Below are 6,687 nucleotides of genomic sequence, written 5' to 3' on the forward strand. Positions count from 1 at the left end.
TAGACATAAAGCCCTGGACAGACATGAGTCTGAACGATGCACACATGCATTGAGACGGTCAGAAACATGCAATTCTTTACTTGGAGACAGTAGGTGATTTGACAACTTCCCTCATGGGATCATTGAAATCATCTATCTGTCTATCTGTTTGGACACACTGAATATACAGTGCCAGACAGGAGCCAGGTGGAAGCAACACCCTTATCTTGCATGAAAGAATAGAGAGCTAGAAAAGACATCAACAACACTGTGGACAGCCATGACCAGTCACACCAGTCTTTTTGCTTTTGTTTTAACCAGGGTGGACCTTATTGCTGACTTTACTGTGTTAGATCCTTACCTGCTATTCTGAGGTTCCAGCAAGTGACAATGAAATGCTTTTGATGGAGGACATCAACTGACTGTAAATACACTGATAAAAAAGTCATTTGTTTCATTTTTTGATTTGTTCTGGTCACTTGGGGGCAGCGGAACAAGTTGTGAACACACCTGATATTAACATATTTTACATTATATATGTATATATACATATAAATACATACATACATACATACATACATACATATATATATATATATAGTTATTTTATATGTTAAAGGGATAGTTGGGGTTATTTGATGTGGGGTTGTGTGAGGTAGTCATGCATAGTCGGTGTGTTACCTGGAGTAGATTGACATCAGTGTGGTGCCAGTTAGGAGAGATGCACTGGTACACCAGCAGAGCCATGTGCTGGTGTGCACAGGTCCAGCAGAAAAAAGTGTTTTAGACACTTTTAAAAGACGCCCACCGAAACAATACGGTAGTTCAGCAGTTGAGAAAAATGCAGTACCTAAGGAAACTGCTGTTTTGACAGGAAGATAAACCGCTGAAAATATTCTAAATGAAGCTACATTTAAATGGATATCGGATTGTTTTGGTGGGCGTCTTTTAAAAGTGTCTAAAACATTTTTTTCTGCTGTCCCCGCCCACAGCAGCACGCTGCTTTGCTAGTGTGCCGGTGCTCCCTGCTCTCTCTCCTGATTGGCAGTGCTGAATCTACTGCAGTTATTATGCATAAACTATTTAACTAAACTAAACTACTTCACACAGACCCACGTCAAATAACCCCAACAATCACTTTAATATTAACATACTAAGCTTATAGAGTTGTTATGTCGAAGCAAAGACCTGCTTGTTACACGTCCATCAGACACAGAATAATATAGTAGTCATGTTTGTGTCCACCTGATGAATCTAAGTCTTTTAGCTCTATTTTGGTCTCTACAAGCTACTGAATGAAATACCTGACTCTTAAGCTCATAAATGCTCCACTGTGTTCACTGGCTAGTTAATAACTTTGTTTGTCTGTAGTCTGGTGCTGTGCACATAAAGCATACAGAGCTTTAAAATAGCTGCCTGCTGGGGTAGATGACAGTAGCAGGGCTGAACTGTAACAGTGTGGCCTGTGAAACAAAACAGTTAGCTGAAACATGCTAACATGCTCCTGAGGAGAACCACAGAGTGCAGAGTTGGTTGGTTGACAGTAAAACCAAAACTGGATTCAATGCACATCAAACTGACAGATGAACACACAGTGCTTTAGCTTGTCAGTCATTTGTTTATTGTTTTGCATCAGCATTTTTGTATCACCGAGGATGTGTAGATGTTGAGGCCTCAGCTGTCAGGCTGACCTTTAGTAGTGCATTTACACGGCCTAGAGTATGAAGCCAAGGCTTTATGTTGCTGCTGTTCAGTATTTAATTTCAGTGGTAGGTGCAGCTTTTCACTACTGAGTTGTGACTGCTGCATGAATGTAATGCTTGCTGACTAAAGAAATACTACGGTGGCCAATGAGGGCAAAAACGCTGCAATGGCCCAAAACATTTCCACTGGGAGAAACACATAGGAAAATACAAAACAATTACAAGAACACAAAATGCTGCAAATTACAAAAAACGAGCTGCAGGAAGACAGAAAAAAAAATCATTTATAGCAAATGTGCTGAAAATAGAGAAACGATGCAAAAACACTTGAACCTCCAAAACAAAAGCAACAGAAAAAAAACACTGCATATCCAGACAACACAAGGGAAGCGCTCCAGGCCTCTAGGAGGAGCTCTAAATGGAACACTTAGAGCTAACGCTAACGCTTGCTACATTTTCTGTCGCTCTTTTATAAAATTGTAAAAACTACGGCCAAATGTAAAAAAAGAACACAAACCTTTTTTGTGTCACCTCTTTTTTCTTCCCTCATACTCTCTTGTTTGGACCAAGGTCAAAGGTCAAAGGTCCTGGCATAGGTCTGGCCTCTCGGATCACAGCTCGAGCTAATGCTCAAGGTGTTCTACTTCTGTTGCATTAGTTTTGGAGGTTCATGTGTTTTTGTTGCATCGTTTCTGTATTTGCAGCGTGTTCGTTGTTCATGTTTTTGTGTTGTCTTCCTGCAGCTTGTATTTTCATTTGCAGCACGTTTGCGTTCTTGCATTTATTTTATATTTTCCAATGCGTACAGACTGCAGCCTTCAACGAATATTTAAGAAAGATTATTGGGGGAAAAAAAGGCTACAGGTACAATTTTGTGATAAAAGAGATCTTCCATTAACAGTCAAGTAGATCTGTGGAGGCTGTGGATGCAGGGCAGGAGTCAGCAGGCAGCAGAGGTCTGTGCTGTGCACTCTTTCATGAGCCTGAAAAACTTTAGGTTGGAAATGCAAACATTTGCATATGTGTGCTATAGACTTTCTTACCAGCCAAACACATGTAGTACGCTTGCCTTTGGTGTATGGGGTCAACATATAACCACAAGTCGCACGTGTAAAAGGTTGAAGTATAAGTTACAATGCTTAAAACATATTTCTATTGTAAATGGTGATAACAAAAAGTGTAAATGTTAGCAAGGTTAAAAGGGTTAGCTACAGGTCAGAAATAGGTCTGATTGATAGTTAAAGGCTATGGCTGGTTCAAAGTGGTAGCTGCAGACTAAACGTGGTTCTAACTCATGTTTGCAGGCTCTAATTGGTTATAAATGATTATATAAATATACATATTTATATAAGAGATGGTTATAGATTATAAAAAGCTTGGTGTGCTGGTTGTATTTCTCCCCAAGTTGCGTGGGAGACAGACGTGAAGAAAGAACAGGGGGGTTGTAGAATGTGTGGAGGAATTCTCTGTGAGGAAGGCATATGATTTATATTTGTTTAAGTGTTGAATGGGGGGCTGCAATCTGTGTGTGTGGTGTGTGTGTGTGTGTGTGTGTGTGTGTGTGTGTGTGTGTGTGTCAGCCTGCTCTATGTAATCCATCTATGTGAATGGGAGCTGTTGCAGTAATTTAGATCGGTTTGTGTCTCCTGATAATGATACATAATTAGACTGTAGGTCAGTCGGTCAGACTCCTGATCTCTCCTCTTCTCTCTCTCTCTCTCTCTCTCTCTCACACACACACACACACACACACACACACACACACACACACAAACCTCTCTCCCCATGTGCCCTCTCTTCTGATCTCAGCCATTCCTCCTCTGTATAAATAAACCTGACAGAGTAGCAGGGCCATATATGTGTGTTAATGTGTGTGCACGGAAGAGAGAGAGAGAGCGAGAGAGAGAAAGTAAAGTGTGTGTGTGTGCGTGTGCGTGTGTGTGTGTGTCAGGCTGTGTGATGACGTGCAGGTACATTCCAGAGCAGCGGAAGTTTCTTTTCAGAGTGAAGTGCTGTTGTTGCTGCCTGGACTCAATTACAACTATAGTGCAACCCTATACAGCCGTCATGTGCTGAGCTCAACTGACTTCATGGGTTGCAAACATCACATTGTGGTACACTCTTAATTATAAGCAGTACCGGTATATAAAAGAATGGTAAAGCATGATCATCATGACACAAGCTGCCACCATTGTGAAAACAATCATTTCGGAAAAGCTTTCTCTTTTCTCCCCTGAAAAACCCCTGTCCTCATTTAGCACACAAATACTAAACGTCTGTACAATAAGTAGAGAAAATGCTTAAATGGAAAACGTTTTCAGTAGCAATACAAGCAAAATTAAATAAAGCACCATAAAAAAGCAAACTACAAACCAGTAACACTTAAAAAAGGTGAAAAAAGACGGACATGAAGAGAAAATCTGAAGATTGACATTGAAAAATATTGTGATACAGAAAATATCAAAATCAAATAAGATAAGCTTGTAAGATTGTAAGTTTTTTAATATCTGTGTTTTATTTTTCAGTGGAACCTTTTTCAGTGCCAATACATATGTCAGTGCCAATACAACCTTTTCAATGCCATTGTTTCCTTTTTCAGTTCAGGTTTTGTTTTCAATGCCAAATTTAATTTTCATTGCCAAAATGTTACAATCACTGTTCTAACCCCATAGAACCACAGCCTCTCTCTCTGCTGCCAGTGGCCAGTCCCCCCCGGATTGGACCTCAGACCTCAGAATTTGGTCATTCAGTCATTATATGTTATTGGTACATGTGTTTTCTTTATTTACTTCTTACAAACCGCTTATCAAAGAGAAGAAGTCTGTCTCGGACTGCAGTGTTGCCCCGGTCTTCCCACTGTCAATGCTACACCAACTCCCTGAATTTTGAAAAATAGGTTTATAAGTACCATATGCATCACAGAATTTTTTTTTACTGAGATTGCACAATTGACAATTTATGTCTGTGATACACCACCCGTCTTACAGTTTGTAAAATTAAGTTGTATTTGATGAGATCGTGTCGTTTAGATGGCTATTCCCATGTCAGTGCAGGATCATGTTGCGACTCAAACTGCTTTCCCCAGGTCCTCTCCATATGGTCAGTGTGATCCCTCCTAGAGACCAAAGGCACAGTTAATCTGACGGATTAGTGTCTTTGTAAAACTGAGAGCTCAGATTGAAATGTTGAGAAGGAGTCTGGATGAAACCTCAGAGACAGGAAAGAGGAGAAGGGAAACTCACACCGTGTGAGAAGACAACGCAACTTATATATCTACACAGGTATGACACTGTCTCACACGGCCAAAACATACACTTCACACAGTTTTGTTTGGTAGTAAGTGGCTGGACAGGCCTTAGAGGCAAACACTATGTCTACGTCTGTTACCTTTGTCTCAGGGTATGGTATGATATCATCTTTAAAACATGTCAGCTGCCCAGATTACTTTTTTAATCATGCTACATTCAATAACTTTTTATTAATTGTGAACCCCATTTATTATTTAAAGAAGTTTTAAAGGAACAGTATCTGTAAATGACCAGATGAGACAATGGAGATTAAAACTCCCCACCTTTTAGGGGAAATTCCCCTGCTGTGGTCAGGAGGCATGACCTCTCTTTAGCCCCACAGAGCCTATGTGTTCATTTGGCGGCCAATGGGTTGTCAGTTTTCTGTACTGTCATTTATCATCATATAACAATAATGATAATGATAATAATAATAATAATAATAATAATAATAATAATAATAATAATAATAATGATGATAATAATAATAATAATAATAATAACCTTCTATTGTTTTATGGGTTGCACTTGGGCAAAGTTGTTTATTCATAGAAACAAAGTTAACAAGTTAAATTATGTTTTTGATGCAGATGCAAAATTGTAAATAAGAAACCATAACAATGTAGATATTTGGTGCCACTCTACAATAACACTACCCTTTTAAAGGATTTATGAATGCTTTAGAACTACTTTATTAATTAGATTGTTAACACTCATTTGTAATCTGTTATAACACATTAGATAAGAATAGCTAACTTGTTGCATGCCAAATAGTGAGCCCACATTTCTTTGTACTGTTCAGCCTCATATCTCCTGGCTCATAGCTCGTTACTGAGCTTTCTTTGTTTTCTCCATTATCAGCGTTTGTAGCTGCTGCTTCATCACATGATTGTTAAGTTACTAGCAATGAACCACCATCAGCATTTTAATGGTCAAAACATTTCATTTGGCAGATCAGATTATCATATCATTTCACTTCTTTAGGACTTTAATATTCCAGGTAGAACACAGGTGGTGACCTTCCTTTTCTTGAACTGCTCACCCATCCTTTGTCCCACTGTTCACATCTCTGTGGCTTGTTGTTCACTCAGTTGATTCTCCCTCCATCCAACTGCTAAAAGGCGCTTTATTGTGAAGTGTGACACACATCATCATTTATTAATGAGTTTCTATAAGTCTCCCTTTTACCAGTTATGATGGTGGTAGTAACTCATTAGTAAGATTAATGAGTACTAAACATTAACTTGATCCTGCTAAATAGTGAGACTGCATCAATGTATAAAAACTGTGTTGTAACTTGTTTATGATTTTTTATTTGTGATTTATAAAGTGTTACCAACCAAATTAATTAACTAATTAGAAACCATTTCTAAATCCCTTTTAAGAGCAGTCTGATTGTTAAGCAGTACGAAAATGTCCCTGTACAATCAGTGCTTGTATTTTGTGGACAGAGAAAAGCTCTCGCTACCAAGTGTAAAGACTTATAAGAGTCTACTATGTCACCATAAGCCTGGACCTTTGTGTGTTAAGCAGTTGGTAGTACTGTTTCAAAGTGGACTGCTTCATAATGAGGCACCCATGTTGAAAGCACTCACTCACCACCCAACGGCCAGACCTATAGGTTCAATCACCTGAGAAATGATTTGGCACGGAGACCATGCATTCATGGGTTGATACACTGTCAGGACTCATGACTGTGGAGAGCAGAACCCCTTCAT

This window comes from Seriola dumerili, unplaced genomic scaffold (assembly GCF_002260705.1).
Source record: "Seriola dumerili isolate Sdu_G_001 unplaced genomic scaffold, Sdu_1.0 BDQW01000267.1, whole genome shotgun sequence".
Lineage (NCBI taxonomy): Eukaryota > Metazoa > Chordata > Actinopteri > Carangiformes > Carangidae > Seriola > Seriola dumerili.